This window comes from Xiphophorus maculatus, chromosome 14 (genome assembly GCF_002775205.1).
Source record: "Xiphophorus maculatus strain JP 163 A chromosome 14, X_maculatus-5.0-male, whole genome shotgun sequence".
In the NCBI taxonomy this organism is placed as follows: Eukaryota; Metazoa; Chordata; class Actinopteri; order Cyprinodontiformes; family Poeciliidae; genus Xiphophorus; species Xiphophorus maculatus.
Genome location: NC_036456.1, coordinates 8719558 through 8732365, shown reverse-complemented (window position 1 = coordinate 8732365; position 12808 = coordinate 8719558). Strand labels below are relative to the sequence as shown.

Sequence of the window (12808 nt, the reverse complement as noted above, 5' to 3'; positions counted from 1 at the left end):
ATATAAAGTTTCTGTTTCTGCTGCTGACAGTCCTGGAGGGCTGAGCTGATCTGAGACTGTATCTGTTAAACAGACCAGAGGAGAGAAGGTCAAAGGTTATGAAGTTATGAAACAAGCAAAATTGCTGCCATTTTACTAATGAAGCCCTAATAATATCTATTCAATCTCTAGAACAACCTGGCTGCAGACTGATTTATAGATCCAAAAGCTCCAAGGGGTTAACTCTATATAATAGTTTGATGTTAAACCTCTGAGATCTAGAATTATAAGACTGAGATATCAAGGCAAAGAAAACTCAGTAGCTGCTGGTAGGGGCCATTCAGGGGCCTCCAGACACTCAGGGGCCTCCAGACACTCAGGGGCCTCCAGACATTCAGGGGCCTCCAGACACTCAGGGGCCTCCAGACATTCAGGGGCCTCCAGACACTCAGGGGCCTCCAGACACTCAGGGGCCTCCAGACATTCAGGGGCCTCCAGACACTCAGGGGCCTCCAGACATTCAGGGGCCTCCAGACACTCAGGGGCCTCCAGACACTCAGGGGCCTCCAGAAACTCAGGGGCCTCCAGACATTCAGGGGCCTCCAGACACTCAGGGGCCTCCAGACACTCAGGGGCCTCCAGACACTCAGGGGCCTCCAGACACTCAGGGGCCTGCAGACATTCAGGGGCCTCCAGACATTCAGGGGCCTGCAGACATTCAGGGGCCCCTAGAAATGGTTTAATTGTAACACAGACCATAGATCTAAACCTGTAGCATCATTTATAGAGAATAACAATGTTATTACATTTTATTTAATGCATTCAGCTGAGAAAAATAAATAGTATTTAGGATTTAATTAGGAAGTTTACTTTGTAAAAGTTTAAAGAATCATCTTGATAGTTTGATTGTTGTGTTACCATGGCTACAATATGGTTAATCTTTGTGTTTGAATTGGGTTTGTTCACAAATGCATCACAGCAAATAACCAATAATCAGTGATTGATTTTAAACTCTGCCAATAAACCTGGTCTCCCTCTCACAGATTCACCTTATCAATATTTAAACATGTTAGTGATGCTTAGGTTCTTAGTACGACGGGTTCTGGAGGGAGGGGGGTTCTGTCTAAGGCCCCATATTACCTTGGGCCGGCCCTGGAGGAACAGCTGCTGCGATGCGCAGCTCTGGAATCTACCTGGAATCTACCTGGAATCCCCCGGTGGCCCCTGTCAGTCCCCCGATGCTTTGGAGACATTTTGATTCATTTCATTGTGGCATGTTTGACTTCATGCTGTGGTTCTAATTATTGCTACAATATTTTCTCTGATGTTTATTTTGTGACTCTAAATGGGCCGAATCTTCCTTTAACACTTGAGGTTCTGCAGTAACTTCTATTCCAGCCTCAAACCTCCAGCCCAGATCCAGTCAGTAGCGGCTTTAAACCGCCTGGTAGAAACGTTAAGGAGAAACAGAGAAAACAGAGAGCAGGTGATACCAGGTGGTGCCGAGGCTTTGATCTGCGTTGCGACTCGCGGTGACAGTCGGTACCGTGTCTTATATCAGTATGTCTGATATAAAGACAGATATTCTTTCTATCTGTCGGTGGACCGACTCAAGCTGCCTGTAGTGAACCGGGCTTTTAGCAGAATGATGAAGTTAAAGTCAGAAGTTTTCTCTGCAGCCGAAGCATTTCTGAGTTTATGGGCGAGGCGGGTTTTGTCCCGCTATTGCAAGGACGATTATCAAAATATAAATAGAAACAGTTTTTCTAACGTCAGACATTCGTTTTTATTCACAATCAGTGTATGAAAAAATATTCTTGCCCATAATTTGATAGTTAGAGGACACAGATCCTCCTCCTCCTCACCATGGAGCCGGAGTCTGAACAACATGGAGGCTCTGAGAGTCATTATTAGACTGAGGGCAGAAAGACTAGTTTATTTTTCCTAAATTATTATATTTAGCTAAATATTATTGCTGAGGGGCACAAACAGGCCTTCTGACATACAGATTAAAAATAAAAATAATTTAAAAAAAATTTTACAAAACAAAAAATCTAAAAAAGGGCACTAGGGGCATCATGGATAAAAAGGGCAGGGGCTCAAGCCCCCGTTGCCCTCCACCCCACCCCCCTGCACGTGCCTGGATAGTATGTCCCACTTGTTATATAGGATTTTTTTTTATTTTAAACAAAATAACAGAAACGCAGCTTTTCCTATAGCACACAATCTAAGACTATAACTATTTTTATTATTTCTATAATCAGTCACACCTGTCTAGTTATTTTAATGAGCTGAAAGATTTTCATGTTTATTCCCTATTAAATATTACATGCAGCTGAAAATTATTGTTAGATGTATAACAGCTTTAGGCCAACTTTTAATTTCTTTATATTTTATTACAATAGATTAAAAGTTTCTGAACATCTTTGAATGAATTTTTATACATTAAAGAAGCCAAAGTCCAAAGAAAATGTCTGAAAGAGTTTCAGAAAGTTTTTAGAGACATCGATCAAAGTCATCTTAGAGTTCAGTGATACAAGGAATAAAGAGTCAATAGATTATATTGATCAGTGTTTCTAGTCCCTGATTTATGTGATAAGAGAAAAATGAAAGTGTTGAATGAAATAAAGTTCACATTTTAACAATACAATAGTGTAAAAATATGTTACTGAAAAAGAAGTAAAATATCAAAGTTAAGGTTAAACCAGAGGGAGCATATGTTATTATTATTACTATGGTTATTACTTCAATTTCAATATATTACTATATTAACTGTTTAAGGGAAATAAAACAGAGAAAAGAGAGAGGTTGTTGTTAAAAGTTTGACCCAGTTTCAAATCTCTCTCTAGCGTCTCCCCCTCAGCCTGTCCTCTCTGTGTCTCCATCATGGCCGAATCCTGGAGCCTCAGTGACTCTGAGCTGTGAGGTTTTGGAGCATCAATCAGCAGGATGGAGGTTCTTCTGGTATAAAGCTGTTCCTGATCCATCCAGCATATTCTACAGCTATGAGCTGCTTCCTGGCAGCACCAATGGGACTGAGCAGAACTCCTTCATCATTAATGAACCGACTCACACAGCAGGATACAAGTGCAGAGCAGAAAGAGAAGAACCAAAGTTTTACACTGATTACAGTCAACTAAAGTTTGTCTGGTCTGCAGGTCAGAGATGAATTAAAACATTGATCATTGGAGGCTGTTAAACATTCACAGATAAAATAAAACTTGTTTGTTTTTTTTTAACCCCTCCAGTGGGTCTTTTTGTGGGCTCTATTGTCCCTTAAATGATAGTTGGCTGAATCAGATAAAATAAAACTTGTTTTTGATAAAGATTATATAATTATTTCCTCTATGGTAGTTTATTTATTTGACTTGCTGAAATGTTTGCTGTAATATTTATTACTTTAGAAACAAACCATTTTAATGAAACATTTTAAAGATGTTTCTGTTCTCAGATGAAATCCTGTCTTGTTTTCAGATCCTCGTCCAGCAGCTTCTCTCTCAGTGAATCCTGACAGAGTTCAACACTTCAGATACGACTCTGTGTCTCTGAGCTGTGAGGGAAACTCTGCTGAGTGGAGACTGATGAGGTTTACAGAAAGAGACGCACTGTTGTACTTTACCTGCTCCCACTGGGGGGCAATGACTGGATCTACATGTACCTTTACACCATACTGGTTGCATAATGGAGTGTTCTGGTGTGAGTCAAAATCTGGAGAGTTTAGCAAAGCTGTCAACATCACTGTACAGGGTAAGATCTGGTTTATTATGTTTTTTGTTTTTTTTTCCTTTAACATCTTTTTGCATTTATAAATCATAAATATATTTATTATTGTAAAAATATGTTTAGTCCAAGGTTAAATCACATTAAAAAAAAATTATGCAAAAAAAAATATGCCTAGATTAATTTCTGACTTCTATTCCATTATAACTACAATTCAATCTGGAGAGACTCACACAGAGAAGAAAATAGCAGTTAAAAAGATTTAATGGTACAATTTCTTTGGCGCTCGGACCCGGCAGAAGACCGTGAGCCGAGGATCGCCGTGAGCAGTCGGACAAGATTGATAGGCGGCAGTTGGGGACTGCAGTCTGCCGAAACTGATAGGCGTCAGTCGGGGCCTGCAGTCTGACGAGCCTGATAGGTGATAGGGCCCGCATGCTGGTGGGACTGATGGCGAAGCAGCGTGATGGACTGCGAGGCCAAGCCGGCAGGGCTGAGGGCCTGTTAGGCCCTGCTGGATTCCCTAGGTATGAAATAAATGTTAGAGATGGCTAGGGCTCCACCACCAGTTATTTGAAGAGATGCTCACCTGCGGACATTGTACGTTGAGCTTCGAGCACAGCTCTGATATAGGATGAGAGGGCCGAGGATGACCAGCGGCCAAGCTGAAGGAGAGAAGCTGAAGGGACGCCTGAACGACGGAGATGTGGCAACGCCTATTTTAAAAGAATGGCACGAGAAGAGGCATGGGGGAAGATCTCAAGCTGCTAGAGTCGGTCTGAGGTGGCGGATGAATCAGTCGGCGGTTGTAGTGGTCAGGGAAGAATTTAGGATTGGAGTTAGATAGTCTCTAACGGATTGAATACTTTAGATGCAGATGTGAACTCACTCAGTATCAGAAATCCATAGAAGGCTAGGAGGAAGTGCATGAGTGGAGCTCTTTGATGTAGGGGCGAAGGCACCGGATTGGAGCGCAGTGATGAGATTCCCAAGTAATGGGAATGAGATGGGTTTCCAGCTATCGAGATTAGAGGAGCTATGCTTAGAAATCCCTTGAGAAGGGGTTCTAGAAAAGACTAGATGATGTGCTAGGTTGCTGAAGCTTAGCGTGAAAACTGATTCCCGTGAGCAGACTGCGGAAGGGAAGCTGTAGGAATGCTTTGCACAGAGGCAGATGTGGGAGTTATGACTGGACCTGGAGGGGCAGTACTGGCTGCCTGTGATCTGGAGATGCCAGAGGGAAAGCCAATACGTCTTGGATTCCTAATACAAGAATTTAAGGATCGAGCAGAGCTGTGGTGACTTCGGCAGAGAGGAACGTAGATGATGTGCTTCCTTTATTTAATGCTACTTCCTTAAATGGAACAGCCACCACTAGCATCCCGTAAAGGATGAGAGGAGAGATTGAGATCCTAGTTCTTAATAGAGCTGCGAGTGGTCTACAAAATAAAGGCAGAATAAATGAAGACGATTATTCTCGCTCTCTAAAAGCAGTTATATCGAATTTGACCTGCAGATGGCAGCAAAAGGCTGCAAAAGGCTTCAAATAAACCATTATCGAAATTTTAAGACTTTAAACTGCTGTAATATGATTCAGTTGTACGGATATATAAATCCTGCTTAACTAATTAATTAATTAATGCAACTACGGATGAATGCATGGTTGTAATTCTCAAAATCCTGGAGTGTGTTTATCTTATGCTGGGGGCAATGAGATGAAGTTGGATCGCTAGATAATAGGGGCCTGTAAATCCCCCAAAAGCTCTTTAGAGAACGCACGAAAAAGGGTAGAATAAATTGGGATTCCTGCTGAGCGGTAGACTAGAGCACGTACACGAGACCGAGAGTCGACGTCGGGGGCTGGAGTTTAGTTTCCCGTCAATGAAGATCGCCATACGTCCGGCTCGAACGGGTGATAGCGACCGACAGAAAGGGATTACCGAAAACGCTTTTAGGTAATCGGCCACATGACGGGGAAGTTAGATCTTTGTAAGCCTTATTGCAAGCGACGGTCCGACTTGGTGGTAAGCAGTCGGATTATCGGGGAACGGGAGGCTTGTTTTGTGCGAGGGTGCTTTGTGGTCGGCTACGACTAGCTCCAGCAGTAATTACTGACCATTCATTTATCAGAAAAACGTGGGCTGGTTTTATCTCGTCGCGTGTATCGAACTGAGGGCTGTACAGATGACGCTGATCACCTAGCGCGCATGTCTGCGTACTAACTGTGTGTATGCCTCCTTGATATGAGTCGGAACCAATGGATGACGAGGAAAGGAAGCTGTCACGGCGAGCGGCGTAGTGAACTATGAATCATTTGAAAGAGGACGCTTGTGAAGTTCGGATCGCTGTGCAGGTGAAAACTGACTGTTAGAGGGCGGAGGTTAAAATTGGCGACTGGAAAGTACGCGGATGAGATACGGTCTGCTGGCTGCAATGAAGCTGCAAAATTAGAGAGAGAATATGAGCGGCTTCTGATGATCAGACTACTCGGGGTGCGACATTGGCCCGACTGAGGGGGAAGGAGAACCATCCTCCCGGCTTTGTGCACCAGGAGCGGCCCCGTGATTGATGGAGCTGCTAAGGTGTGTATGCGTGACTGTTTCTCCCCGTGTATGTCGGCTGCCTGAGTGGCTTGTGTTCCTGATTGCTCAACTGAGATCGTCAAGCCATCTACATTCAATGGCTGGGATTGCGGTTGTTGTGGATGCTGGACCTACTAAAAAGCCATTCGTGCGTTTCTACAGCGTTGTTACGCTTCCACCTGGTTCACGCCAGCTGATAAGCGCCGATCTAGGTAGGCTGCGTCTCTGCTCTCGGGTAATCTACCTGCTGGGTCCATAGTTAAGGTATTTTCTCTTTCAGACACCTGATGACTGCACCATTTTGGAGCTGCAGTGCTCGGACGCTCTGCTGTCTGTGTGGATGGGCTGCTTGAATGGATCTGGAGTAGAAGGGGCAGGTTGGGTGGGCAAGCACGGCCTCTTATTTTTTTTAAATAGAAAAGCTTAAAGAAAATGGTGCTGCGATTAAGAGACCAGCGGCAGCTGGGGCGGAGGCCAGAATGTGCTGAAATGCAAACTGGGACTTCTGACAGAATTTGGAGCGATCTTAGCAACAGAGGGAAGAGAGGGCTACGGCGGCCTGAGCGGGGAACTAACAGAATGAGCTAATCGAGACCCTGAAAATGCCAAGACTGACCGGCGATAGGAGGCGTGGTAAACATGACTTAAAGGTACTGGTGCGCTGACAGAGACATGAAGCGAAGGGAAAATGAACGAGTCAGGAGCAGGTACGTCTTACCTAGACGACGCCCAATGGGCGCAAATGAAGTTGCGAGTTGATGTGACTGAAGAGCCAGCTGCGAGTCGAGATAGGTGGAGGTGAGCGTAGCGGTCTGATGGCGACGTTCTCCCGGAGGTGAACTGGGAGAGACGATCAGGCAACGGATCAAGTCCATGGTGGGATGAGCAGGAAGAGCCGACGTGCGTCGGTGGGGCCACGGCGGATCGTGGAGACAACCAGCGCTTGCTGCGGGGGATTCTTTTAACAACTTATAAAGTTTTAAATGGGTTAGCCCCTCCTTATCTTCAGGATCTTTTGAAATTTCATTCTGTGTCCAGAACTTTAAGATCCAATAATCAGCTGCTTTGTTCCTTGGACTCGACTTAAGAGAAAAGGAGATCAGGCTTTCTCCATCGCTGCTCCTATTCTCTGGAATAATCTACCTTTCCAGATTAGATCTGCCCACAGCCTGGATTATTTTAAATCACTTCTTAAAACTCATTTTTGTTCTTTGGCATTTAATTGAGGCCTGATATTGTAGCTCTTCTGTTATGATGTTTTTTTTTTGCTTACTATTATTATTTAAATATTATATAATCTTTTCTTGTATTGTTTCTCTTTTTCTTTTCATCAACTTATTTTATTGTGTTTTCTGTGCAGCACTTGTTTTAAATCTGTTTTTAAAATATGTTTTAATGTTTGTTTCCACTTGTGATTTGATGATTTATCTTTGGTGATGAGCTCAGCATTTTTCTCAGATTCTCTATCAGATTCAAATTGAGACTCTGGTTGGACGACTCCAAAACAATTTTTCCAAACATCTACAGTAAAACAACGATTATATTAGTTCATTACATTATTTTCCGTGAACAAACTTGTCATCATGTCGACTAAAAAGGAGAAATGATGAAATGTGACTACAAATACATTTTTGGTTGAAGAATCAAACATTTAATTTCTGAATCAAAAATCAATTGAAAGCATAAAGCAGCTTAAATGGATGTTATTCACCTGAATATCCTCTGATTGTTTTACAGATGATGATCATGATGGTGTTATCCTGGTGAGCCCTGTTCATCCTGTGACTGAAGGAGATCCTGTTACTCTGAGCTGCAGAGATAAAAAACAAAATCTTCTCTCCAATGTGTTTTTCTATCATAATAATAAACTCATCAATAATGATGGCAGAGAGGAGCTGAATATCTCTGCAGTGTCAAAGTCAGATGAAGGTTTCTACAAATGTCAACATTCAGGAAAAGAGTCACTAAGCAGCTGGATGTCTGTTAGAGGTGAGGAAGATTAAAATATTTGATTCATTTTATTCATAAAAACTGTTTAAATGTTAGAAACAAGATGAACACTGAGGATGTTTGTGTTGCTGATGTTTGTAAGTATTTTAGCCTAAAGTCACTTTTTCTTTAAACACAAAATGTCAAACAATCTGCAGATCAAAAATATTTCTTCCTTGATAATATTTTTTAATTCCAGTAACTGTATCCAGTCCTGTCATGTTGATCGTTGGACCAGTTGTTGGAATCGTTCTCATTATTCTCATTATTCTCCTGATCTTGTTGTGGCGCTGCAGACGGTCCAAAGGTGAAACTTTTTTCTCCTCACAGTGGATCAGATTGTTCATTCATAATCACTTTAATTATTCAGATATGGACATTCATTCTTTTGTGAAACAAACTAGAAGCAGGATTATTTGAATAATCAAAATACATTTATTTTTTATCAGATCTTTGCTGCATAAGGTGAGTAGATTACATCTTTTTCTTCTCCCTATTATAAATCATCTTTGCATATATAAGATATAGATAAATGTAATGTATTTATTGTGTTTCAGGTCAAAGGGCTCAAAGGTCAGAGGTCAGAGCTCCACCACAAACCAGCCTGAAGGTCATGAATATAAATCTCTTTCTCATGGTCAGAGTTTTATTAATGTGTTTTTGCTTAGAATGACAGATGAACACAATCAGTTCCTCTTTGTTTTGGCATTGACCTGTTTTTCACCTGAACTCCAGATATTGTTCTTTTAATGCTGCTTTAGACAGAATGCTTGGTCATTAGCTCCAGATGTTTGTGTGACTGATGTGAGCAACAGATGTTCTGTCAAGTTCTCATTGTAAAGGGTTGTGAGAGGAGTCAATGCTAAGACATGTTGTGTTTGTTTGTTGTTCTCTGTTTCTGTCTGCTGTGATCTAAAAGCCTGAAGGATTTCAGCTTGGAGTCCTGAGGGAAAACTATTGTTTCATTCCTCTAACAAAGTGAAAAATGTTTTTTTAGCAGTTTTATGGGACTGGACATGATAAAATGTCTAAATTTAATTAACCTGAGTTTGTTAGCTGTACGTTTTAATTAGCTTTATGTTATTTTGTTATGTGTGTAAATGACCAATTGAACATTTATTACGATTCTGCTGTATATTTTAAATGTGCTGCTGTTTAGATCAAACTGTTCATGTCAAAGAAGAATCTCAGTCTGATTTTCTATTCTAAAGAATATTTACTTTTGCTGTTTATTATTAAATTACAATGATCCTTTTTTTCCTCCTTTCATTCACTTCAGGTAATGAGATGATCGGCTCGGCTGAAGCTTCTGGACATGGTAGATCAAATCTTTTTTAATATGTTTTAGGTTAAATAATTGTGTGATTTACAGATGAGTAAATATGTATTTATTTTTTAATCTGTAATATTTCAGCAGCAGATGAAGCCCCAGAGGTTACATACTCTCTCATTGAAATGAAATCCTTTAGGAAAGACAGTGAGTCCCATTTATATACAATATATAGCCTGAGAAAATGATTCTGAATGGTTTTATCCTACATGTTGGTGACTATTGTATTATTTTCCCAGGGAGACAAGGTGGACCAGAAGAGGGCGCTGTTTACTCTGAGGTGAAAACAGGAGCTGCAGGTAAAGCTTCATGAAAGATACAATAGTTGATAAAGTTTATTTCTCTGCAACAGTCGGAGATTATTGGTTCCCAAAAGTTTCAGCTTCCAGCCTAAAAAATAATGTATGAGACTTTTGACTCCAATTCACTTCCGATTACACGTATCACTAATAAATCATCTTAATAGTCTGTAATATTTGGAGCATAAATATGCTTTTAATATGTTTATAAAATAGCTTACATTTATTTCTGAGGAGCTCAGAAATAATGTGTTGGAATATTTTTTATTCATTTTTTTGATTTAATTTTAGTTTTGATGTTTTAAATAAATCTCTTCCTTGACAGGGAAGTCGGGTCCTGCAGCAGCGGAGGCAGCAGTTTATTCTGAAAGCAGAAAAGCACCAGCTGTGGAAAACAGTGCTGCCATGTAGGCTGCAGGCTCTGAGTTTATCCTGCAGTTTATTACAAGACTCACAACAACTGCTTTGATCACACAATATTTTTATCCGTCATAAGAAATCTCCTAGAGAATCTGTATTGGTCACTCAAAGAATAATTCTCTGAGATCCAAATCGTCAGATGTGCTTAAACTTTAGTAAAGGTTTTGCAATGCAACATTTTATAAAGACTCACAAATCGTTTTTTTTTAACACAACGCAAATTGTGAATTGTTTTGTGTTTATTTTTTTCTAGAAGTATGTTGCAATTAAAGTGACTAAATTTGATTTGGAACAGTTTGATTTGGTTTCATGTGAAGCAACTTTGCTTCACATTTAACTTTTTATATCAAAACCTTGTGACTGTATTTTTATCGTCAAGCACGTTGTAAATTAAGTAGATTGATCATTTGAATGCAACACGTAAAATCAATATAAGATGTTAGACATAATTGGGCACAATAGTGATTAAAATGATTTTTACAGTCTCAGGTAAATAGATTGTTTTATTAATGCTACTTGTAACTGAGTGACAATTATTAGATATATATCTTTGCTCTTTTGTTATTATAGTATTTCAGTTGAAGCTTAAACCTGCACACTTGCTACTAGATGGAGTTTTTACACCTTAACAGCTAGACGACAGGAAAGTACTGAACTTTATGCAATCTTTGGTATGTGTAGAATATGCATCTATAGGCATCTTGCAGCTCACATTTGTGAATTTCCTCTAACCAATAATGTTTAGTGGTTGAGCAGCAGCAGCTGAATTGATTCATTTTCTGTTTCAAATGATGAAATAGAAATAAGTAAAATATGGGATATTTTTATCTATTCTTGTTGCTTTAAGTTAGTTTGCAGTAGAGTTATGCTCCTTCACAATATCAGGATTTTTTGTATATTTTGGAATTAGATATATATAGCAAGCATGTTGACTTTTATTAAAAATATATTCATTCATAAGTTCTAAATATGTCTTAGTTTTTATATCTTCGTGGATTTCAGCGATTTCTCTCTGTAGTGATTTTTGTTTTTTGCTTGTGTGCTGAAATAAAAGTAACGTCATCAATGGCTTGTTCAATTTTTTTGTCTTGTCAACTTTTTGTTGATTTCAATATTCACTTCCGGTGATGCTTTATACATATATATCTATATAGATATATATAGATATATATAGAGATATATACTTTCAAAGGTTAATAGAGGAGCGATGTTATGATGACTTCCTGAAGACAAAGTTTCAGAAAGAGCAGGAGTTTTTAAAGAGACAAAGCCCCAATTTCAAGGCAATAAATTATAAAGTCAAATTTCTTTTAAGTCAAGTTAGTTAACATAGTTCATTGATTGTACTATAAAATTGTACTATGTGACTTGAAAGCATATTATACTGCCCCTTTAGTTGTAACAGGCCCACATTTAACTCTTGACAAATGTGATTGGACTTAAATTTATTCATGCTTTTCTTTTCTTTTGTGAAACCCTAAAGCTAAAAACCTTCCAACTCACTTCTCATAGTGCTACACATAAAATATAGCCTTAAATGTCTCACAATGAAAACAAACATATTTTCCATTATATTAAGAGTTTAGCTTTGTTGTGAAGATCTCGCTTCACAAAAAAGTGGTGCATAATTTTCAGATTATGCACCGATCTGAAAATGGTGCATAAGATCATTTTTGTTACTTTGTCTCTTTAAGTAGAAAAAGGAAATGTAACAAGTGAGTTTGTTTCAATGCTGTATTTAAGTTCAGGGCCTCAGAAAAAAACAAAATATAAAGACACTAACTACATTAGAAATGTCAATTTATTTTATTAAAAGCTGTTCAACCTATTATCCTCTATGTGGAGCTGTAGTACTGGAGAGTTTGTGGGACATGAACTTGCAATAATTTGTTCATTTGCTCTTTGACTCACGTTGGGCATCAATAGCAAAATTACAAAATTTTGATTCTGAAATTGGATGAACTGTTCTAAAACTTTGGCCATATTTAACTAAAGATGAACTCTTAAGACATGACCAGATTGTTTCTAGAACATAAACAAGACCAGTGTGGACAGGCACTGGACAGAGAAGGTTGTCATGGTAACAAGTGGGAAAATCTGTCAGACTGGTGACAAAAACTAAGGAAGGCGAAGGATGACATCATTAGTGATGGTCAAATGAAGCTTACTGGTTTTAAAATAATGTTTTATTACTCAAAGCTTTTCAACACAGTCCTCTTTGGTTCCATCTTGTGGTCAATAGTGTGAACTGCAGTTTGGATTTACAGCCTAAAACAAATTAATTAATTCTAACTGTCCACTATAGAGGGTTTTATATACAGCCTCTGCTTTATTATCATGTGATACTTTTGTCTTGTAGTGGGAATTCTTAATTTTTTTGTAATTTTTAGGAGAAAAATGCAATGTATATGTGGTTCATTAAAAATGTTACTGATGATGACACTGACCGTCACTAAGCTTTAGCATTAAAATAGATGGACTGATGGATA

At 39.3% G+C, this 12808-nt stretch overlaps 1 protein-coding gene across 1 annotated transcript in view; it reads left to right on the top strand.

Annotated features, from left to right (window-relative positions):
* The window catches only part of LOC111610872, a 289364-nt gene that overhangs the window by 39468 nt on the left and 237088 nt on the right, over positions 1-12808 (top strand). The window lies entirely within an intron of this gene.